The following is a 25,365-nucleotide window of genomic DNA, read 5'->3' on the forward strand; positions in this document are numbered from 1 at the left end:
GAACAATACTTGGAGAATATGAAGTTTTTGTTTGTTTGTTTTGTGAGGCAATTGGGGTTAAGTGACTTGCCCAGGGTCACACAGCTAGTAAGTGTCAAGTGTCTGAGGCTGGATTTGAACTCAGGTCCTCCTGAATCCAGGGCTGGTGCTCTATCCACTGTGGCACCTAGCTGTCCCCAAGAATATGAAGTTTTAAAGTAAATGCTGTCATTTAAGAAACGTGTACTTGTTCTTCATATGGAATATCATAGGGTTTGCAGCTGTAAGGATCATAGGGTAGTAGTTTAAAACTGGGGGGCAGCTAGATGGCGCAGTGGATAGAGCACCGGCCCTGGAGTCAGGAGTACCTGAGTTCAAAACCGGCCTCAGACACTTAACACTTACTAGCTGTGTGACCCTGGGCAAGTCACTTAACCTCAATTGCCTCACTAAAAAAACAAAAAACAAAAAACAAAAAACAAAACAAAACTGGAAGGGTCTTTGAGGTCATCATATCCAAACCTGTCATTTTTTAGATGGTGAAAGAGTTCCAGAGTTCCAACATCCCCTTCTACTCCCCCACCCTGGCTATTTTATAGATGGGGAAACTGAAGCCCAAAGTTTAAGTTATGGGACTTGTGTCAAGTCACAAAGAAAGTGAGTGGCAGAATCCAAATGAAACCAAGTCCTCTGACTCCCAGTTCATTGCTCAATCAGGAGATTTCTCTGTACTTTCCATGGAATGATTCCACTGATGTATATAAGCTGTGTCCATGCTAGCACAGGAAACATTTATTTTGCAGAATATCATAGAACATGATGGTGTCAACTCAGGAATGAAAGATTATTTTCAGAGATATAACTAATAATTACAAGGTCAATTTAAACATATCTTCTGAGCAGAAATGCTGACACTTTGACCATGGAGAAATTATGGATGCCTCATGTTTAGATAGGGTAATGAAGGTATAGGTTAAAAAAATACCAGCTAACCTTAAGGTTTGCAAAGTGTTTTACATGTTATTTCACTTGAGCCTCACAACAGCTTTGTGAGGTGGGTGTTATTTTTATTTTACAGATGAGAATACTCAGATAGATTGACTTGCCCAGGGTCATGCAGCTAGTTAATATCTGAGGCAGAACTTGAACTCATAATGTACAAATTATAGATAAAAAATAACTAAAAACAAAAAATGCATTTACTGCCATTGTATTTGCAAAAACCCCCCAAATTATGTGATCTCAATAATAACTCAAATTTATATAGTGTTTTATGGCGACAAGACATCTCCTTAGGTCTTACAATAACACTGTGAAATGGGCAATTCAAGTGTTATTGTGCCCATATTACAGATGAATGTCTTGAAGTTCATATAAATTGCCTAAAGAAGCATGATGTAGGGGAATGAGTTCTGGACTTGGAATCAAAAGAGCTAGGTTCAAGTCCCAGCTCTGCCATACACTAGCTGCATTAATGTTGGACTACTGCCTCCCATTCCTGGGTCTCAGCTTAATTTTCTGAAAAATGATAGAGTGGAAATAGATGAACAATAAGGTTCTTTCCAACTCTAATAGCAGATTAGTGACATAACGAAGATCCAAGATTCAAAACCAAGTATCCCCAGTCCAGTGCATTTTTTCACTGTAGGCTATTAAATTGCCAAACCAATTTCTTCTGTTTCACATTTAAAGCTCCTCACAACCTGACCCCTTCATATCTTTCCAGTCTTCTTACAATCTTACAATACATTCCCTGCTCCCCACTCCTATCCATCCCCTCCATCCATCCCAGTCTTCCAAGTACTTTGCGATCCACCTATACTTGCATACTTTAAATTCCTCTTTCCTAACTCCATACCAGGTTGTCCCCATGCCTGGAATTCTCTCACTGCTCACTACTGCCTCCTGCCTTACCTTCCTTCAATACTCAGCTCAGATCCCAATTTCTACAAGAAGTTTCTCTAGCATTATTTGTTTTTTTCTAATATTAATCCAATTACTCTCTATTCCTTGTATGTATGTATGTATATAAGTGTGTATATACACATGTACACACATACAACACTAATACACAAGTACATATATGCGCATACATACACATATGTATACACATGTGTATATATATAGTTATTTGCACATTGTCTCCATCATTAGACTGTGAGCCCCATGAGGAAAGGAAACATGCTTGCCTTTCTTTGTATCCTTAGGACTCAACACAGTGCCTGGAACATAGTAAGTACTTAATAAATGCTTATTGATTTTTTAAAATTCTGTAAACAGTAGACTTAGAATTGTCACTTTTATTATCAAATTCTTTTTCCTGTATTACCATGACCTTAAACTTCAGCTGCATTGTGAATATGGTGGAAAAAGGTTTCCTTTCCCTTCTTTTGCCCATAATGTTATTGTTGACACTGGGAATTATGAAGAGACAAAATGTTCTGTCAAGTTCCTCATCAGTTCTATGTTTTTGTTACCTGGTTACCCCTCACGCTAACCCACCCTGACCCTTCTCAAGTCATCGACTAAGAAGCATTTATTCAGTTTCTACTAGATACAATATATTTTATTGTTTTTGGTGGGAGGGTGCACGATAGACAGTCTAGTTGGAGAAATAAATGACATCCATCTAAAGATGACTAGTAATAGGAGCTCCCAGGTGCCAAAAATGTACAGGCAAAGGGAGAAGTAAGAGTTTAGAAAAAAGAGATGGATCCCTGAGAATTGAGATGATCTTATTCTGTGGTAAAACAAGGAGGGTGAGTAACCCATTATTTCTGCCCTGTTCATACTGCAATAAGTATCAAGACCTGAATAGCACATGTTTTGTAAGACAACTAAATGAGTTGGAATATGCCTAAAGGAGGATTAGAAGAATAGTGAAAGTACTTGAAACTGTACCATTCAAGTATATAATTTGAAAGATCTGAGGATGTTTAGCTTGAAAAAGAGAAACCTGGGGAAGGGTGAGGATAGCGGCAGAATAATAGCGGTCTTCAAACATTTGAATGTTTGTTACAGAGTAGATGTACAAGATATATACTGCTTGGCCCTACATGGTTTGGAGTAGGAGCAAAAGGTGGACATTACAGAGACACAGAATTGAGATCAATATAAGGAAAAGCTTTATAACACTGAGCTGTCCAAAAATATAACAGACTACTTTAGGAAGTGTTGGGGTTTTCTCACTTGAAGTTTACAAACAGATGACCACTGGATGACCAATTTTTTGATTCTCTTGTCAGGTATGGGTTGGACTAGATGACCCATGAGTTCCAATCCCAGCTTTAAGGTTCTATCTATGTTTTCCTGAAAGTTATAGTTGAAATTAATGAAATATAGTCGGTCTTTATAAAAAAGTTTTTGATTCTTTTGAGTCAAAATTACTTTTGATTCTTGAAATTGTATCATACAGTCTCCACACTATTCCCATTTATGCAACATTTCTTTTTCTCTCAGAAAGACCCAGTGACCCAGTGTAGGAGTTAGAAGATTTGGATTCTTTTCTCAGATATGTTATTATTAACAATATGACCTTGGATAGGGTATTTCCTTTTCATGGACCCCAACTTTCTCACTTTTACAATGAGGTTGTACCAGGTAATATCTTAAAATTCCCTCAAGTTCTAGTATTCAAATTTTCCTCACTAAAGTAGAAGGGAGAACAGAGCAATTAAATAATTTTTTTCATTAGTGATGAATTTTGTCAAAAGAAACTTTCAGCATTTCAAAATATATTGCCAAATGTTATTTTCTCTTCTTTTGGGGGATACTTGCATTTTAGGTTGTGACTTACAAATACTGATTTTTATTTTTTTCCCTAGCTTAAATCATTTCCTTTGAAACCAGAATCCCTAAGGATTTAGAGGAAGACATTTTTAAACAATGAGTAAATCCATATGTTTCATCAAATGTGTGACATTCTCAGCTGAGGCCGGGGATTCTGTCTGCTTTGATGTTTTAAGTGGAAAAGTATACCTTCAAAATCATCTCTTTGGTAAGGGTTCACCCTCTGGCTTTATTTTCTGAGACAGATGTTGAATTTATTTCAAAGTATCCTGAATACAAAAGTAGGAAAATGTGAAAAATATGAAAATGTCTAAAGGAGCTATTAATAGATCTACAAATTCGAAAATTGTAACGATTGCTTCTCATCCTTGAAGTAGAACACACACATTACATTACAAGGATATAGTATATTATCCATGTTTATTATGTTTAATTCTACTTAAATACTTTGTTAAGGTTATAGTTGAATTACTGTGATACTCTCTCTACCAATGCAGATAATAGACACCTCATCCATGAAATTCTTGTTGAGATTTTTCCATAAATCTTCTAAAGATAAACCTCCCAGCTTACTGGAATCATTCCTGTGGTTCTTTTAATATCTTGGAGGGACTAGTGTAGAAATTGCAGGGGAGGCATCTTTTGTCTCAAACAAACAAACAAAAAAACCCTAGTCCGATTGATTTTTTTTTTTGATTACACATACTTGATGCCTTATATGTCACTTAACACTCATATGTTATAATTAATAACACGGTACCGATGCTTATATTTGCTGTCCTTCCATCTTGCATTTCATAGTTTAGGTCCCAGAGAAGGATTATATTCTGTCTTTCGTTGTTTCTGTCTCTCTGTTTCTCTCCTTTTTTCCTCATTCCCTCTAATCATCTCTCCCTTCTTCCTTCCCTTCTCTATCATCCTTTTTTTCAATGCCTCTCCCTCCCTTCCTCCTTCCCCCTAACCCCTTGCCTTATTGACTGAAAGTCTTAATTGACACTGCTTCATGGTATCACTGTTTCCTTTTCTTGATCATGACATTTTGAATCTTCTCTTTGAATTTTCTTGGAAATCAAATCATAAGCACCTTTAAGAGTATGAGGTTTCCATATGGATTTCTTTTATTTGTATTTGATCAGTCCCACTATATCTTCCTTATATCATCTTTTTAAGTACTATTTCCTCATTGGATATTGAGGTGATAAAATTCAAATGTAGTAGTTCCACTCCCATGACTAATGTTTTTTTTTTAGCTTTGAAGAACACACATACACTATATATATATGTATATATATGTATATATACATATATATATATACATACACACACACACACACACACACACATATATATATATATATATATATATATATATTTGGTGGGGCAATGAGTTAAGTGACTTGTCCAGGGTCATACAGCTAGTAAGTGTCAAGTGTCTGAGGTCCGATTTGAACTCAGGTCCTCCTGAATCCAGGACCAGTGCTTTATCCACTGAACCACCTAGCTGCCCCATACACCAATTATATCTTATCTCTGTTTTAAACATGCTTCCACTTTCCATGTTTTAGTGTTGTACTTGGACCTCTTTTTTTTGAGGGTTAAGTGACTTGCCCAGGGTTACACAGGTAGTAAGTGTCAAGTGTCTGAGGCTGGATTTGAATCCAAGTTCTCCTGAATCCAGGACCAGTGATTTATCCACTGCACCACCTAGCTGCCCCTGTACCTCTTTTTCAAATGTAGATCATATCTCATACATACTCTCTCATCTACTGTATGCAATTCTTGTCCATATCTTTCCCTATACCCTTGTGACCCAGTGGATTTTTTCTTATGGCTCTTTTACTATTTCAGAGTTATTAAATAGGCTATCCTAAAGTGCCTGAAGATCTTTTCCATTTTACCTCTGTTTGCTGTCCTTCTTCTTGTTTCATCTATAAATGCTCTTGGTACAATCTAACTTGGTTAGGTCTCATGCCAAGATCTCTGCAGGATAGTTTTCTCTTCAATTTCATTTTGTGATTTTGTAAAAGAGTAATATTTATATCAAAAAAACATTTTCCTCCTCATTTTATGTAATGTTTGATTGATATACTTGTACTGTAAACCAATGTTGCACTTAGCTCCCATATCAGCCACTTCGGCAAGAAGATTATTATTTTTTAACTGAGTTGTGTCCTCAGTTCTTTTGGACCTTCTAGGCATGACAATTCTTTTTACATTGGTTAATATTCTCTAAGAATAGATAAGTTTTTAAAAAACTTTTTCCTAGTTTCTACTTTCTAGAGCTGACAGCTTATTTAAACAGTTTAGATGGGAGCTGAAAAATTACACATGGTATCTAATTTTTATCTTAATCCTATCCATTAATTTAGTATTTACTTTGACTTTTGTTCTCACCATTCAATGATGTAAGTACATAAAGAAAGCCAATTCAAAAACAACTATTTCTGTAACCAGTTGTTTACTGTAACTTTTACTTTTAATGGTACTGTTTGGTGCTTATCCAATACTTTCTTACTTTCATCTTGAAAAACAAATAGTATTCATGACATAGAGTTATGAGGCATCTGAGTAAGTATCAACCCTTTTGTTAATAGGAATAGAGCACATGGATTTTGGGAATATATTATCCACATTCTTCCACCAAGAATCTCTTAATAAGACTTCAATGCCCTAAATATGTTAAAGGTTACTACTCTGTCCTCTTAGGGACCTTTTTTTTTTTGGCAATGAGCATATTATGTCTTTGGCAGTATGAACCTGAAGTATGAGAGAGAAAAAAAGGGAGAATGAGGAGAATAAAGGGAAAAGACAGATGAGATAGACAGGAAGAAAGTATCCATATTATCTTTTAAATGGACTGCCTTATCTTAAATGTGTAGAGGGCCAATACTCAAGTATCTTTTGAGGCACTTAGCAATAGAACAGAGAGGGATAGTATTTCATGAGGACTATTATGCACATACCTCCCCAAGCCCCATTCCAAACAGCTACAAGTGGAAATTAATGAATCCACGAAATACCAAGAAACAGTAAAACAAGATCAAAATAATGAAAAAAAATAGAAGAAAATCTGAAACATCTCATCGGAAAAACAACTGATCTAGTAAATAAATTGAGGAGATATAATTCAAGAATTATTGGACTATTTCAAAGCTATAATCAAAGAAAGTGCCTATACAACATCTTTCATGAAATTATCAAGGAAAATTTCCCTAATATTCCAGAACCAGAGGGTAAAATAGAAATTGAAAGCTTCCACCTATCCCCTCCTGAGATTTCAAAATGAAAATTCTCAGGGATATTATAACCAAATTCCAGAACTCCTAAGTCAAGGAGAAAATAGTCAAAGTATCCATAAAGAAACAAAATATTATGGAGCCATAGTCAGGATCACATAAAATATAGCAGCTTCTACATTAAAGTATTGAAGGGCTTGGAATATTATACTCTGAAAGACAAAGGAGCTAGTATTACAACAACAACAAAAAATCAGTCCAGCAAAACTGTGTATAATCCTTCAGGGGAAAAATAGATATTTAATAGAATAGAGGACTTTTAAACATTCCTTATGAAAAGACAAGCTAAATAGAAAATTTGACTTTCAAACACAAAACTCAAGAAAAGAATATAAAAGGAAAACATGAAAGAGAAAATATAAGGGAATCAATAAGGTTAAAATGTTTTCATTCCTATATGGGACTATGAAAATAGTAACTCCTAACAATTTTATCATTTTTTTTTTTTGTGGGGCAATGAGGGTTACATGACTTGCCCAGGGTCACACAGCTAGTAAGTGTCAAGTGTCTGAGGCCGGATTTGAATTCAGGTCCTCCTGAATCCAGGGCTGGTGCTTTATCCACTGCGCCACCTAGCTGTCCCCCAATTTTATCATTATTAATGCTGTTAGGAGGAGTATATACCACTAATGAAAATGACATTAAAACAATTATTATGAGGTATTTTGCCCCATTATATGCCAATCTGGCAATCTAAGTGAAATGGATGATTATTTACAAAATATATAAATTGCCCAGATTAACAGAAGAGGAAATATAATACTTAAATACCTCTATCTTAGGAAAAGAAATTGCATGTCAAAATGAATTCCCTAAGGAAAAAATCTCTAGGACCAGATGATTCACAAGTAAATTCTACTAAACATTTAAAGAATTCATTCCAATACCATACAGACTATTTTGGGGAAAAAAGACAAAGTAGTACTACCAAATTCTTTTTACAACACAAATATAGTGCTGATACCTAAACTAGGAAGAGTGAAAATAAAACTATAGATCAATTTTTCAAATGAATATTAATGCAAGAACGTAAAAGAAAATATTAGCAAGGAAATTAAAACAATATATCACAAACCTAATACATTGTGACCAGGTGTGGTTTATACCAGGAATGCAGGGTTAGTTCAATATTAGGAAAACTATCAGTATAATTGACCATATCAGTAAGAAAAACAACAAAAATCATATGATTATCTCAATAGATGCAAAAAAAGGCTTTGACAAAATACAACATTCATTCCTATTAAACACACTAGAAAGTATAGGAACAAATGGGACTTTCCTTAAAATAAGTAGTATCTATCTAAAACAATCAGAGAACATAATCTGTAATGGGGAGAAGCAAGAAGCCTTCCCAAAACAATAAGAGTTCAAGAAGCAAATATGCCCCCTATGATTATTATTCAGTACTGTATTAGAAATACTAGCTATACAAATGAGAAGAAAAAGAAATTGAAGCAATTAGTACAGGAAATAAGGAAACAAAAATATCACTCTTTGCAGATGATATCCTGAAATACTGAGAGAATACAAGAAAATCAACTAAAAAACTAGGTGAAACAATAACCAGAAAATTGTAGGATATAAAATAAATCCACACAAATCATCAGCATTTCTCTATATTACCAACAAAGCTCAGCAGCAAGAGATAGAAAGAAATTAGATTTGAAATAACTGCAGACAACATAAAATACTTAGGAGCTTATGTGTCAAGAAAATCCCAGGAATTACATGAAAACAATTACAAAACACATTGCACACAAAGACAGTTAAATAAATGGAGAAATATCAATTGTTCATGGATAGGTCAAGCCAATATAATAAAAATAAGAATTCTATCTGTTTATTTATTCAGTGCCATGCAAATCAAACCAGCAAAGAATTATTTTATAAAGCTAGAAAAATAATAAAATTCATCTGGAAGAACAAGAAGTCAAGGAAATCAAGGCAATCAATAAAAAAAATGAAGGAAGTTGGCCTAAAAGTACCAGATTTAAAACCTACAAAGTGCTAATTAGCAAAGCAATATTGTATTGGCTAAGAAATAGAGTAGTGAAAAAGCAAAATAAATCAGGTGTAGAATACACAGTAGTAAATGACCATAGTAAGCTAGTGTTTGATAAACCCAAAGATTCAAGCTTTGGGAGCAAGAACTCACCATCTGACAAATATTTGTTGGGAAAACTGGAAAGCAGCTTGGCAGCAACTAGGTATAACCAACATCTCACACCACATGCCAAGATAAGATCAAAATGGATAAATGATTTAGAAATAAAGGGTGATATCACAAACATGTTAGGGAAGCATGAAAAAATGTACTTGTTATATTTAGGATAAGGGAACAGTTTATGACCAAATTAGATAGGGAGAATTACAGGAAGTAAAAAGATATTTCTGGGTACAAGAAATTAAAAAGGTTTTGAACAAACAAAACCAATGCAACTAAAACTAGAAGGAAAACATGGAACTGAGGAAAAATTATATCTTAACTATATTTGTAACTGAACCAAATTTATAAAATATAAAAGCTATTCCCCAGTTGATAAATGGTCAAAGGATATAAAAATTGCAGTTTTGAGAGGAAGAAATCATAGCTATCAATAGTCACATAAAACATGGTCTAAATCACTACTGATTAGAGAAATGCAAATTACAACAGCCCTGAGATACCGTGTCACATTTATCAGTTTGTCTAACATTACAGAAAAGAAAAATAATTAATATTGGAGTAGGTGTAGAAAAAGTAGACTGTTAATAGAGCTGTGAACCCATCAAATCATTCTGGAGAACAATTTGAAAACACATCCAAAGAGCTATAAAACTGTGTAAAACTTTTGACTCACAAATACTACTAGATATACTGCTGCTATTCCAAAGAGATCAAAGAAAAGGGAAAAGGACCTATTTTTACAGAAATATTTGTATTAACTCTGTGTTGGCAAAGAATTGTAAAACAAGGAAATTCCCATCAATCAGGGAATGGCTGAACAGGTTGTGGTACATGATTATGATAGAATACTATTGTGGTATAAGAAATGATGATTGGGATGCTTTCAGTAAAATCTGAGAAGACTTATATGAACTGGTGTAAAGTGAAGTGAGCAGAACCAGGAGAACATTAAACATAGTAACAGCAATATTGTAAGGATTATCAACTCCAATTTAGTTTTTTGGTCAAAGTATAAAGGAAAAAAATGTTTTCTTCATGGGAAGATAACTTGTCAGTACAGGTGGTCAACTTATGGCTTTGGTCTGATTACATATGATTTCTTTCTTTTTTTTTTTTGCAGGGCAATGGGGGTTAAGTGACTTGCCCAAGGTCACACAGCTAGTAAGTGTCAAATGTCTGAGGCCGGAATTGAACTCAGGTACTCCTGAATCCAGGGCCGGTGTTTAATCCACTGCGCCACCTAGCTGCCCCTCTATATATGATTTCTTAAAAAATTAGATGACTGTCTATCCATCTATCTATCTATCATCTATCTATCTATCTATCTATCTATCTATCTATCTATCTATCTATCTATCTATCTATCTATCTATCCATCTATCTATCTATCCATCTATCTATCCATCTATCTATCCATCTATCTATCTATCTATCTATCTATCTATCTATCTATCTATCTATCTATCTATCTATCTATCTATTTATTTATCTATCTAATCTATCATCTATCTACCTATCTACTCTAGTCTCCTATCTCTAGCTGCCTATTGGATGTTTGCAACTAGATGTTCTGTAGGTATCTCTAACTAACTAACTGTGTGTGTGTGTGTGTGTGTATGTGTATATGAATCAGAACTCACTCTCCTCCCTAAATCAAGCTTCCTTTCTAATTTCCCTATTGGTATTATGGCTGCCATCACCCTGTTAATCAACAGTATTTGGAATCTTGGAGTCATCTTTAGCTCTTTACATTTCCTCACCCTCCATATCACAATGATAACTAATATTTATATGGCACTTTAAGGTTTGCAAATCACTTTACAAATATGATCTTTTACCCCCATTTTATATATGAAGAAACTGAGGCAGATAGGAGCTAACCTGCCCAGCATCACACAGTTAATAAATGGCTGAGGTAATGTATAAACTCAGATCTCCCTAGGTCTAGGTCTTGCACCATAGCCATTGAAACATCTATTTGCCCCTGCCACCATATCCAAACAGTTGCTAAGTATTGTTGATTCTATCTTTAAGAGTCTATCTGACTCCTTTCTATTCTCACTACAACCATCTTAATTCAAGCCCTCATCACCTCTTACCTAGATCAGTTGTCTCCAAAATGTCCTCCCAAGGGGCTGTGGTGTGGTCTTGAGGATATGATCACCCACTTAGAAGGTGCAAAGAAACATCACATCCCATCCTACCCATAGTAACTAATAACAGGATGGCTTATCTTTATCATGACTCTTAGTCCTCTATTCTGCCCCTTCCACTGCTGGCTTCCTACAGTTGTGAACACCCCCAACCGCTTTCCTTTGGAACTAATTTAGCCCTATCTGGGCACTGGCATTAGCAGCTGTGCAAGAAAAATTTATCCCTCAGATTACCTCATGATTATGGCAAGCAGGCTCTTTTCTCAGGGCAGGTGTGTGTGGGAGAAGTTGGGGTCATTGGTCAGTGCGTAAGAGTCCCAACTCTTCTGCTTTTCATTTCTATCAGTCAGTCAACAAATACAAAGTACTTATTATAGGCAGGTAGGTGGTATAGTGGAGAGAGCACCAGGCATGGAGTCAGAAAGACCTGAGTTCAAATGTGGCCTCAGACACTAACTAGTTGTGTGGCCCCGGGCAAATCACTTATTCCTATTTGCCTCAGTTTCTTAATCAGTATAATGAGCTAGGTACATGAATGACAAACGACTTCAGTATCTTTGCTAAGAAAACCCCAAATGGGGTCATGAAGAGTCAGGAATGAGTGATCAACAACAATAACACTAGCTAAATGCTAAATAAACAAAGAATAGGAAAAAATGTTCCTTGCCCTCAAGGAACTCACATTCTAATGAGAGAGACAGCATGCAATTAGTTAGATACGTAAGAGATGTACACTGTACAGGATAAATGATAAGTAATTGTAGAGGGCAGGCATTAACAGCAAAGGCTAGTGGGGAGAGAGGTTGAGGCACCAGCAACGGCCCTTGCAGAAGGGAAGACTTGACCTGAGTATTGAAAGACAAAGCTTTGGTGGGAGAGTGAATCCTACAGTATGAATAGGCAAAGGTGGATTGCAATCAGCATCACAAATCTCATTCTAAAATCATTACTAGTCCTTCTCATTCCACCATTTTCTCAAACTTCCCTATTTCTCTAGAGAAAATAGGGTTATCACAATCATTCCAGGCACTCAACTTCAAAACCTTTATCTTTACTCATCCCACATATCCAATTATTTACCAAATTCTGCCATTACTACCTTCACGATATCTCAGGATGAATCTCCTCTCTGTTCATATAGCCAGCACCCTAAATTCAAGCCTGCAGTTTTTCTTCCTTTGACAATTTCAATAATCACCAAATTGTTCTTCCTATCTCTAATCTCAACCCTCTCTAATCCATTTTCCAAATAGCTGCCAAAGCAATATTTTGTGAAACATGGGTTTATCACTACCCTGATGAAAACCTGTTACCTCTAGGATAAAACACACACCTATCTCAAGGGCATTTTAAGCCCTTGACATTCTGGCTCCAGCCTATATTTCTGACTTTTTTTTTAATATACTATGTGACTGGTACATAGTAAGTGCTTAATAAACTTCTTGAAAGAGTGATTAATTTATGCATTCTTTATTCTTTGAAAAATAGACCTCTCTGCTATTCCTCACAATATCCCAAGCCTTACCTTTTTGTCCTTGCTCACTGTTCCCTTAGGCCTAGAATGTCCTCCCCTTTCACTTTTTATCCCCCCACTTACATGTAAAGATAATGCTAACATCCATATTTAAAAATTTTTGAATTCCAAATTTCCTCTCTCCTTCACCTCCCCCTTCCAAGAGACAATATGAGATTTGATATGTTTTACATGTTCAACCATGAAAAATATATTTCCATATTAGTCATGTTGTGAAACATGACACATACCCAAAGGGAAAAACAATAAAAAATAAAGTGAAAATATCAAATGCTTTGATCTGAATTCGGACTCCATCAGTTCTTTCTGTGGAGATAGCTAGCATTTTTCATCATGAGTCCTTTGGAATTGAGTGAGACTTTTCAATAACTCCCTATACTCTAACTCACTTTAAATTAGATATCTTTTACCTTTCCTTCTCCCAAATTCCAACCTGAATATAAGAAACTTGCACCTTAATGTTAGCTGGAGGGAGTGGGGAGAGAAAAGATTTGTATGTTGAGATCTCCAATTTCTTCTGGAACAGAAGTCTTCCTTAAAGGCCTTTCTTGGATGCCAGTTTATAGAAGCTGCAAGGTCCTCAGGGATCATCTATGCCTGGCAAAAATCCCTTGTACATCCTTTGGGAATCACTGCATTAGATGATCTCTAAGGCAACTTTTAGGTCTAGAACATATTAAAAATCTCTGATTCTAATGTATCACTGATAGTTCTAGAAATATGAGATTTCATATGTTTACAAATAAGTAAAGAAAAAATTAAATTAAATATAAAGTACTTTGGGATACTGTTTCTACTTTTGTTTTTATTTTTTTGAGGTTTTTTCCTTTTGTTCTGATTTTTCTTTCACAACATGCTAATGCAGAAATATATCTAATGTGATTGGCCATATATAACCTATGTCAGATTGCTTCTGTCTTCGGGGGGGGGGGGGAAGGAAGAGAGAGAGGGAGAAAAATTTAGAACTAAAAATCTTACGAAAAAAATGTTGAAAACTGTCTTTACATGTAACTGGAAAATAATAAAATACTTTTATGATAAAAATAAAGTACTTTGGCAGTGGGGTAGAGCACAAATAATTAGGAGAATTAGAAAAAGCCTCTTGAAGGAGATTATACTTTAGATGTACCTTGAAAAAGCTTGGTGTGAGAAAGGGTTGTATTTTTTACCCCTAGATTTAGTGTGAATTTGAAAATTAATAGCTTGAACATGTAAGACCCTAAAGACCAGGGGAAATAGCCTTATAGGGCACAACATTATATTGATTTGTAGAGTCCTAGTATGTTAATTTGGACGGTATATTTATTCCTAAAGGGACAGTGGAAAATGGGGAACTGGGTTCTAGGCTCCTCTAGCTTTGTCACTAATTCTCCACTTAGGCTATTTCCTCCTCTATACAATGAGAGGAGTATACTGGATCAGTGGTTCCCAATCTTTGTTTTTCTTCCCCCTCACAAAAAGTATTCTTTGCCATGAGGAACTTTAGTTGGCTTAGGAGAATAGAAAGACTCAAGCATGTGAAAACAAGTGTGATTTTGATTACAAATGCAATGTCAGGAAATGATTGAAAAAATAATTAGAGAATGAGTAGAAAAATAAATATGGGTTAACATGGATATCTATAACAGTGTTTCTGCAAGAGAGGAAGGAAGAAAGGAAAGAAGGAAGGAAAGAAGGAAGAAAGGAGGGAAGGAAGGAAGGAAGGAAAGGAAAGGAGGGAGGGAGAAAAGAAGGGAAGATTGAATGATGGGAAGAAAGGAGAGTGGGAGGAAGGTAGGCAAGAAGGAAGAGAGGGTAGAAGGAAAGAAGGAAGGAATGAAGGAGGGAAGGAGGAAAACACATCTTCCTTTTTCTGAAAGCTAATGCTTCTTTTAAAAAAAGGTTGAGGAAAAAAGAAAATTAGGAAGATGAGGGGAAAAACAGAAAAATGATCAATACATAAAATAAATGAGATGTTATATACAATATACCACACTCATGGATCTCTTCTCATAGTTCTTCTTTGGGGCCAAGGTCATTCTTTATAATTTCTCAACATTTAATTTCAATGGTTTTGTGGTGATTATTCTTTCTAATTTACATTGTTTTGGTTTCAGTTTCTGTTGTTTTCCTTGCTCTGCTTAGTTCACTTTGCATAAATTCATCTAAGTTGTTTTTTTTTTTCCCCAGGAAGCATGGAACTTCAGCAATTACTCACTTTGAAATAAAACAACATTTGCCTGCTAGAATAGCCTTCCTTACAGAAAGAATATCCATTAACTAAAATAAATTTTTGCTTTTTTAAAAAAATGGTAGTCCTATGTTGGATCAACTCAAACCAAATATATTAAGTACTTACTCTGTGCAATGCACAATGCTTGGTGCTAGAGATACTGACCTCGAGAAGTTTAAACTATAATAGGAGAAGAAAGACTATAAACAGAGATGAATATATTGCAAGGTGTAAAGGGTTAGAGGTAGGGGTAAAGTGAGGTCTAGAGAAAGCATTCTAAGAAAATGAGGAGGGAGAGCTCAATTTTTCCTTGTTATAGCTGACTTTGATAAACTAAGAACTTTGAATTTGATGTGAGAGACAAGTGTTTGCAAAGATCCAGTCACAGAGCTAACTATTCCCTGGGTACAGTCAATCAAGGTGATGATCCCTAGCCCTAAGTTATGTATGAGGGGATCAGAAGATGTAGGGCTGAAGGAACTAGGACTCGACAGGCTGAACCATACAAGGGACAGTAGGGGCAGGAGGTCTAGTTGAGCTGATGCTCTAAGCAATAAAAAAAGACTCTCAGGGCTTTTAGATAATCAGCTTAGCTAGTGCTAGCTGTCTGCCTTCATAGACCCTTCAGGCTACAGTTGATTTATGGCATCTCTTCCTTCTCTTCAAGGTTTCCCCTGATGTTCATTTTGTTGACTTATGTTGTGGATCAAGCTTGAGATGAAAGGAGGATGGGGAATCTGACTGACAGGAGAGACAATTGGTCTGAAGTAGTTAACAAATTTGCAAGAGAAGCTACAAAAGGGGAAGTCTCAAGGATAGTTTGGTTACAGATAAACATAATAACACAAAGTTAGAGCAGTATGGTTAAAGCACTGGCCCTGGATTCAGGAGGACCTGAGTTCAAATTTGACCCCAGACACTTGACACTAGCTGTGTGACCCTGGCAAGTCACTTAACCCTCATTGCCCTGCCCCCCCCCAAAAAAAAACAACAGCAGTAAATGACCCTGTGTCTGACATTGTGTCTGACCTCCTTATAGCTGAGGAAACTGAAGTCTAGAGCCTGGGACTGAACTTCCTGAGGTTACACAGATGTTAAGTATTAAGCAGTCGGAGTCCAGGTCCTGTGTTCTCTCCCATAAGACAAGCTTCCTTGAGCTATACCGCAGGTCCAGGTGACTAGCTAGATTAGCTAATTAATATTCGGGGTAACATTTTTTTCAATGATATGAGAAAGCACGGCCACTAAATAATTCATAAGGTATTTTGGATAGCTAAGTTAAGATGTTAATTGAAAGGTGCAAATCCTGTATAAATTTTGTATTTCTTTGTCTAACCAAATGATTTGTTGTCACTTCAGTCATGTCCAACTCTTTGTGACCCCCATTTGGGGTTTTCTTGACAAAGATACTGAAGTGGTTTGCCATTTCCTTACATTTTACATTTCCTCATTTTAAAGATGAGGAAACAGGCAAACAGGGTTAAATGATTTGCCCAGGTTCGAATAGCTAGTAAGTGTCTGAGGCTGAATTTGAACTAAGGTCTTCCTGTCTCCAGGCCTGCCATTCTATCCACTGTGCCACCTAGCTGCCTCTGATGCCCAAATGATTTAGCTCTATATACCTTTTTTGACATGTGTTGGAATATGTTATTTAGGGCATCTGTATCCTTCAACCTGTTATGTCTCTGAATCCATGCCTCCACCTTCACTCCAGAATTTAAATTCCTACCACTTGACTCCAACTCCAGTGACTTCTTTTACTATGCAAGTAATCGCAGAGGAAAAGTTGCTAGCAGTTAGGGGGACAGGGAAAGGCCATTTACCAGAAGGTAAGATTTAAAGCTGAACCTTGAGAAGAATCAGAGAAGCTAGGAAAAAGAGGTGAGGATGGAGGGAGTTGTAGTCATGGAGGACAGCCAGTGCAGAGGCCTGGTTTTGGGAGATGGCATGTTATGTTTGAGAAAGAGCAAATGGATCAGTGTAGCCTGTTTATAAAGTGCAAGTAGAAGAATAAAGTAGAAAAAGACTAGAAAAGTAGAAAAAGGTTAGGTTGTGAAGGACTTTAATTGCCAGCAGACTTTATATTTCTTTCTAGAGGTAATAGGAAACCACCGGAAGTTATTGAGTGAGAAAAAGGGGAAGCAACATAATCAGACAAACTTTAGGAAAATCCTTCTATCAGATAAGTAGAGGACAGATTTGCATTTGAAGAGACTTGATACAGGGAAACAGGTTAGAAGGTTATTTCAATAAATAATGACCTGCAGTGAAGGCGGCTCAAGGAAGTAGTGGTGGCGCCATCCGCAGCAGCGGCTGTGGCAGCAGCGGTGGGGGTGTGATGGAGCCGGAGGAGCACATGAACGAGCTAGTGTCAGCCAAGGGCTGGAACAGCACTGTGGATCACGGATGCTGCAGCCCAGGGCCACTCTCTTCTCATGTTGACAGCTGTTCCTTCCCTCCATGAGGAAGAAGCCAGCTCTGGCTGATGGCAGCAACCCAGAGGGTGACTTCCTTCAAGAACACTGGCTGGTGGATGACATGTTCACCTTTGAAAATGTGGGCTTCACCAAAGATGTGGGAAACGTCAAATTTCTGGTCTGCACAGATTGTGAGATTGGACCCATCGGCTGGCACTGCCTGGATGACAAAAACAGTTTCTATGTGGCTTTGGAGAGGGTTTCCCATGAGTGACTAAGGGACCTTCCGTAGCAGCTTCCTTCCCATGGTGGAAGCATCTTCCCCAAACAGCAGGCATTCTAACCTGATCTAACTGTTCTGAAGCTTTCTTCTCTATACTAATGTAAAGTGGTGAGTACCACAATGTCTACTTGAACATACAAAGGGTATTTACCCTAACTCGCTTCCTTGAAACCTCAAGTGCACATGTCTCACATAGTTCTCCCTGTAGTGCAACACTTCCTCCTCTTCCCCTCTCTGGTTTGAGTGATGTGGGGAGCCTGGTGCCTCCCAGAATTCATCCACTGGCCTGGCTGTGCATGTGTGTCTTTTATCCAGGTGCTACGTTTTGTTTCCTGCTCTGGGCTGACAGTCAGATTTTTACTGTTCTGACTTTGTTTGTCCCTTTTAGCATTTGAAATTCTCATGTGGCTTTTCATCAATGGTCTACTTACAATATATGAGTAGAGAGTTACGTTTTTAGCACTTTGTGGTGGTTCTTGCAACCACCCCAAAGAAAAGTAATTCACTAGATGTGTCTAAGATTCTCCTTTTAGAATCAGGGTGGAGGAACCACTGCTAACTTGCATGTGAAGTTTACAGGCTTGGCTCATGTCTGAACAGATGACTGCCTGTGTCCCTTCTTCATGCGAAGAATTGTATCTAAAGAAAGCATCATCAGCACAAAGTTATTGAACCTAATGGACATAATGCAGGCAAGAATTCTTGGTGAGATGGGAATTTTCCTTATCTTTACCACTCACCATCCTAACAAATTCCAGAATGCAAACTTTCTGTCCACTTATATGTATTCCTATTCAAGTGAATTCATGTTTCCTGACTGGTAGGAAAACCCTTAGTCCTTCTGGTTTGGTGCTGATCCAAGAGGGCATTAAATATGAATGAGTCGGCAAAAAAATAGATAATGACCTATTTGGGGGTATTAAGTGTGAGTACAGAGAATTAAATATATAGATGAGATGTTTTGAAGGTAGAAATAACAAGATATGATGATGGACTGGATATGTGGAATGAATATAAAGGACAAGTCAGGGGTGATAAGGATGACATTGAGTTTTCAAGGCGAGGTGACTAGGAGAATGGTAGTAACCTTGAGAGCCATAGGAAAGTTCAGAAGGCAAGAGAGTATTGGGGAAAAGGCAATGAGTTTTCTTTCATAGGTGTTTAATGTGCGAAGTCCTCAGGACATCCAATTCAAAATGTCCAAAGGGCAGTTGGTAATGTTGGACTAGAATTCAGGAGAGAGGCTAGGCCTAGATATATAGATTTGGCAATCATCTGAAAAGAGGCGATCTATGGGAGCTCACCAAGTGAGATAGTTTTGAGAAAAATGAGAAAGAAAAACCAAGACAGAGCCTTGGTGGAAACCCATGGATAGTGGATATGATCTAGATGAATATTTAGCAAAGGAACCTGAGTGGTCAGGATGGTAGGAGGAGAAGCAGTAGCGATTAGTGCCATGAAAAACTAGAAAGGAGTGAGTGTCTAGAAGGAGACGGTTATCACCAGTGTAAAAAATTATAAAGTCAAGAAGAATTGAGAAAAGGGTATTAGACTTGGCAATTAAGGGAGCATTGCTAACTTTGGAGAGAGAAGTTTCAGCTGAATGATGAAATTGGAAGCCAGATTGGAGATGGGTTAGAAGCGAGTGAGAGGAGAAATGTAGATACTGTAGATTGTTGTTTTTTTTTTTTTTTAAAGAAATTTAGTCCAGAAGGGAAGGAAATTTACTAGATGAAATGATTTTTTTGTTTGTTTTTATTTTGATTTTTGATTATTTTTTGTTTTTGTTTTTATGATGAGGGAGACATAGATAGTGTGCTTAGTCACAATGACCTAGACTGAAATCCAGCCTTTGGCACTGTGGAAATTTATTTTGATTTGGGGACCCTACCTTTAGGCTGAGATTAGAAAGCCTTAGGCCCTCAGGGTCTCCCCCCCTCCTCCTTAGCTTCAGCTGAGTGAAAAAGCCCCATGGGCTATACAAGACACCAGGTCAGATAGCTGGGGGAAAAAAAAGCCCCAGCTCCCTCCGACCTGAGCGGAGCTATCTGAAAGATCCCAGATAGCCTGTGCTGAGGCACGTGAAGTGGGAGTGCACCCCCCCCCACCCCCAAACCAGCTGCAGCCCTGGCTGTGGATTAGCTTGGTCTGTGGGGGCAAAGGAAGCCCCGAGATTTGAGTGGAGAAGAAAAGGTATATATAGACCTGGGAGTTAGACAGCAAGGGAGGAGAGGGGCTGACTAGAGGGGAGTGCGGACAAGGACGGAGGAGAGTTCGGTTCAGACAGACGAGAAGATTGGAGACTAGAGACGGGACTACAAGGACGCAGAAGACGAGAAGGACTAGGAGCAGGCAAAAGAGAGGCCGAAGGGCAAACTGACAGAGCAGAAAGACCGAAGGTCAGTGAGAGAGAAACACAGGGGTTCAACAGTGGCAGTAAGGAAAGGAAAGTTAGAAGTTAGGACTTACAAAGTGAAAGGGCCTCGGAGTTAGAATAAAGGACCTGAGTGCCCTGAGGCGGGAGCAGCTAAGGCCCTTATTGTATTCAAGAAGTTTGAAGTGCAGCAGGTGGGAAAGAGACACAGTGGAAAGCAGTCAGGTTGTACATTTTATTTCCCTGTATGCTTAATTTTCAATAGTATCTCATAAATAAACTCTGCTTTGATTATTTGGTTAAGAGACTTCTTAATCTTTATTCTATCAGTTTGGGAGCAGTGTGGTGGAACTTTATAAATGGCCCACATTAAATTAACGAAGTCAGATAGCCAAATAGTCAAAAGTCCCCAGTTTAGTCATCCGTAGTTTAGCCCCCCAAAATTAGCCCTAGTTATCAAAATATTTTACAGCACTTAATACTAGTGTTACCCCAAGCAATTTGCTTAACCTCTGTATGTATGAAGCAACTCCTTAGAACAGATATTAAGAAGCAGATAAGGGGCAGCTAGGTGGCGTAGTGGATAGAGCACCAGCCTTGAAGTCAGGAGTACCTGAGTTCAAAGCTGACCTCAGACACTTAACACTTACTAGCTGTGTGACCCTGGGCAAGTCATTTAACCCCAATTGCCTCACTTAAAAAAAAAAAAGAAGCAGATAGGTAAAATTCTACATTGGTGAAGGAAGTTCTCATGACAAATGGGACATGGTGAAGAAATTGGGTAGTCACATTTGAACATAGTTCATTTCATATTCCTTGTGCATATTAGTTGCATAACAGAGAATGATGTAAGTAAGGAAAAACAGACCCTTACATGACTCTTTCCATTTTAACCAGATTATACCTGTATATAGATATTAGGGGACAATCAAATGGAGCTCATGGCAGAAGAGAAGCAGCACAGTCCAGGAAATCACCCTGGGCCTGAATTCAAATTCTGACCCTGATTCGATCTAGCCATAGGACCTGGGACAAGTAACCTAATTTCTTTGAGTGTCAATTTCCATCAAAATGAAGCAATAATTTGTTGTTCAGTCATTCTAGTTGTGTCTGATACTTCACAACCCCATATTTTCTTGGCAAAGATACTAGAGAGGTTTTCCATTTCCTTCTCCAGCTCATTTTACAGATGAAATTGAGGCAAACAGGGTTAAGTGACTTGTTCAGGTTCCTAAACCTAGTAAATGTTTGAGGCCAGATTTGAATTCAGGTCTTCCTGACTTGAGGCCTGGCATTTTATCCACTGCCAAATCTAGATTCCTGGAACTAGTAATAATTAGTCCTATGTATCTTGCTGGGATATTTTGAGGAAAATAATTTGTAAATGTTTAAGTTACTTAGAAATGAAGGCTTTTGATCTGTTCTCTCTTCATATCCTTGTGGGTTTGTCTTTGTCCATCTACAAAGTATATTTTTTAAATAAAAAGAATAGAGGCTCCACACAGATGAGATTTGGTATTCTCTTAAGGTAGAATTAATTTTAAAATTGCATAAAATATTTATGTTGAATATTGTAAGCAGTGACTCTATGATCATAATGCCATGATTTGATTACTTTGCAGACAGCAAAAATTCAATCATCTTATTTCATATCCAACCATAATTGAAATTCCCTCCCAGAAGATAATTTCCTTATTTGGCCCTGCATATTTGAGCTGGGCAACTCCAGGGACAGAAAGTGAAGACTTTTGACTTAGGAAAATTAAAATCTCCTCAGAAGAATAATGTTGGCCCATTAAAAACATAGAAAGAACAAAACTGAACTCTAAAACTGTGTATCTAGTAAATGGTGTCAAAGGGGAAATTTGTCCTTAAACAGGGAAGATCATGGTACAGTGGAAAGATGGTTATACTTGGAGTCACAGGATTCATGCTCAAATTCTGACCCTGTCACTCACCTACTACCCATGTGATCTTGCACACTTCTCTGGACTCAGTTTCTTCATTTATAAAATGAAGGGGTTACACTAGGTGACCTCCAAGGCTCATTTGAGATCCAGGTCTATGATTCTATGAAAAAAAAGAGGGGGAGAGGGAATGACTAGAATTGTGCAGGAGGTTTGTAGTTGTAACCTATCTCTAGAGATATACAGTTTCCTATCAATGGAAGTTTTTGAGATTAGATGTTCAGTGGGTAGTTGGGTGTATTGCAAATAGTATTCTGTCCAGTATGCCTTGCACTAAGTGATCTCTGAGGTTCCTTCTATATTCTTTTTAAAATAATATATATTTTTAAATTTTATTTCATTTTTATTTTTTTAAATCATAAAAGTATTTTATTATTTTCCAGTTACATGTAAAGATAATTTCTAATATTTGTTTTCATAAGATTTTTAATTCCAAATTTTTCTCCCTTCCTCCCTTCCCTCCCCCCTCCCCAAGAAAGAAAGCAATCTTATATAGGTTATATATGTACAATCACATTAAACATACTTCTGCATTAGTCATTTTGTGAAAGAAGAATGAGAACAAAAGGGGAAAACCTCAAAAAACGTAGAAACAGTGTGGCTCAATCTGCATTCAGAACCACAGTTCTTTTTTCTGGATGTGGAGAACATTTTCTTTCTTTTTTTCCCTTCTGTGGTAAAAATTATTTGTGGTAAAGTTTAATATCGAAAATTTTAGCTGAATCATTTGGGAGGGGCCACACTTGCCTCACCCTGAGACTGCACATGCTACTAGGCAGCTTTTGAAGGACCTCCCCTTTGGGGGAGGAAAAAACGCCAGCTCCACCAGAAGGCAAGGCAACTTCTGGTGGGAAGGGCATTCAAAAGGTCATGCTCTTTTGGGCTAGAGAGCAGTCCCTAACAGTGCTTGGCTTGTGGTGGCAGTTTGGGAGCACGTGCTTCGTGCTCGGTCTTGGGCGTGCTGGTTCTCAGCCTGGCAGGCAGTTTGGAATTTGGTGAGTTTTATGAAGGAATATCCTAAATTCCTTTGAACTAGTTTAATCTTTGGGATCACATAGACTAAGCTTAGAGCTAAGACTATTCATTTGTATTTCAACTTCCTTATTTCCCTAATTGGTTTCACCTTTGTGGTATAATTAATTCCCAAGCAATAAAACCTGATCCTTTATGAACTAAAGCTCAGAGGTTCCTTTTCTTATTGGCCTGGGCGGTACATATAAAAGGGAAAGTTTAAAGGGGGAGATTAATGTTCTGTATATTCAATTTTGGCCCTCACACTTCTTTTTTTTCTTTTCCGTTTTTTTTTGGGGGGGGGAGAGGGGCAATGATGGTTAAGTGATTTGCCCAGGGTCACACAGCTAGTAAGTGTCAAGTGTCTAAGACTGCTTTTGAACTGAGGTCCTCCTGACTCCAGGGCCAGTGCTTTATCCACTGGGCCACCTAGCTGCCGCCTGGAGAGCATTTTCTATCATGAATTCTTTGGAATTTTCTTGGATTATTGTATTGCTGAGAAGAGCTAAATCTATCAAAGTTGATCATCACACAATGTTGCTGTTACTGTGTACAATGTTCTCTTAGTTCTGCTCGTTTCATTAAACATTAGTCCACTTAAGTCTTTCCGGCCTGCTCATTGTTTCTTACAGCACAATAGCATTCCATTCCATTCATTTACCACAACTTGTTCAATCATTCCCCACTTGATGGGCATTCCCTCTGAGATTCCTTCTAGCTTGACCTTCTGTGGCTAGTCATCAAAGTCCCAAATCTGATTAGAAAGCAGGCTAGTTGGTAGCACAGTATAATAGAGGCTGACACATAGTAGCAAGCATCATAAATATTTATTGATTGACTGATTGATCTCATATATTATTGAAGCTCTGATGCTTTTGGCACCTTTACTCTCCTTCTTTTCTTTCAAAAGCCTGATTTATCATCATTTTAGCACAATTTTTTTCTTGGGAGTGATAGGTTATCATTATTTTTTCAATCAAAAACCTTTGTTGTTTGGTGATGCACAACTATCATTATAGACTTACTTTGCCTTTCATTTTCTGCTAATTTTCCTGCCTAGCTCAAATCATTTAATTTAACTGAATATTTAACAAATACTAATAATACCACTAATAATGAATAATAATAAAACACCTACTATGTATAAGAAAGATAGCATGGCATAGTGGATAGAATGTTGGATTTAGAGTTAGGAACTGACTGATTTTATATCCCATCGCTGGCATATTAGCACTATGATGATAGGCAAATAACTTTACTCTCTCAGGGCCTCATGCAACTTTCTAATATTTATCTACTAAGTTATACAGAGCTTGCCATCTGTGTTGGCCTAAGGGAAGCCTCACCTATACTCACAATATTAGAGATTCTTAGAGTATTGAGATGTTAGCTGTGTGTAAGGCTCTATGCTAGGTATCCAGAATACTGAAATGAGAAATGACAAACTTGTTGTCTTTAGTCTAATACAAGGTAGGATTTGATGGGAGTAAAGTCAGGACTTGGAACAACATCACTATGGAAATTAAAAAAATGTTTTTAAATTAAAAAAATTTTACTATGGAAATTTAAGAAGAGAGAGAGATCACTTTCAACTTCAAGAGATTCAAGGAATGACAACCACATTGCGTTTGTGTGATTATTGCATAAGTGAGTGAGCTGATTTCTAACTCACTCATTAGCACATACATTGAATCTGAAACATCTAATTGCTTCTGAAATTATGTTCCAATCTAAAGTCAGTTTGGTCTTCCCCATCCCTACCCCTGTCAATCATGATTATAAAGAAAGCAAGAAATTAAGAATTTAAGAGAGTTATGTGTAGAAAATCCGGGGCATTGTATTTGACCAAATCTATGGAAATGGCTTGGCTATGCTGGATTTCAGTCTCTGACTTCAAAACAAAACAAATATTCTTAACAAGAGTAGAAGTAAAGGATAGTACCACTAGGGGGAGGAAAAGTGTTAATTTCTAAAATGAAGAGGGACCTTCACATTCAGTACACGGATGGGAAGCCAAGGGAACACAAGCAAAGAAAAAGAGAAAGGAAATAGCCTCCCTCTCCCTCTTTTCCTTCCTTCCTTCCTTCCTTCCTTCCTTCCTTCCTTCCTTTCTTCCTTCCTTCTCAGAACATTAAAACCTCTGTGTTTTGATATGATGGCCTATAAACAGAGTTCCTTTT

At 37.3% G+C, this 25,365-nt stretch overlaps 1 pseudogene; it reads left to right on the forward strand.

The window, feature by feature from the left end:
* Positions 1–17,471: 17,471 nt before the first annotated feature.
* On the forward strand, positions 17,472–17,824 carry LOC122738114 (annotated as a pseudogene).
* Positions 17,825–25,365: the final 7,541 nt, after the last annotated feature.

Source organism: Dromiciops gliroides, chromosome 2 (assembly GCF_019393635.1).
Source record: "Dromiciops gliroides isolate mDroGli1 chromosome 2, mDroGli1.pri, whole genome shotgun sequence".
Classification (NCBI taxonomy): domain Eukaryota; kingdom Metazoa; phylum Chordata; class Mammalia; order Microbiotheria; family Microbiotheriidae; genus Dromiciops; species Dromiciops gliroides.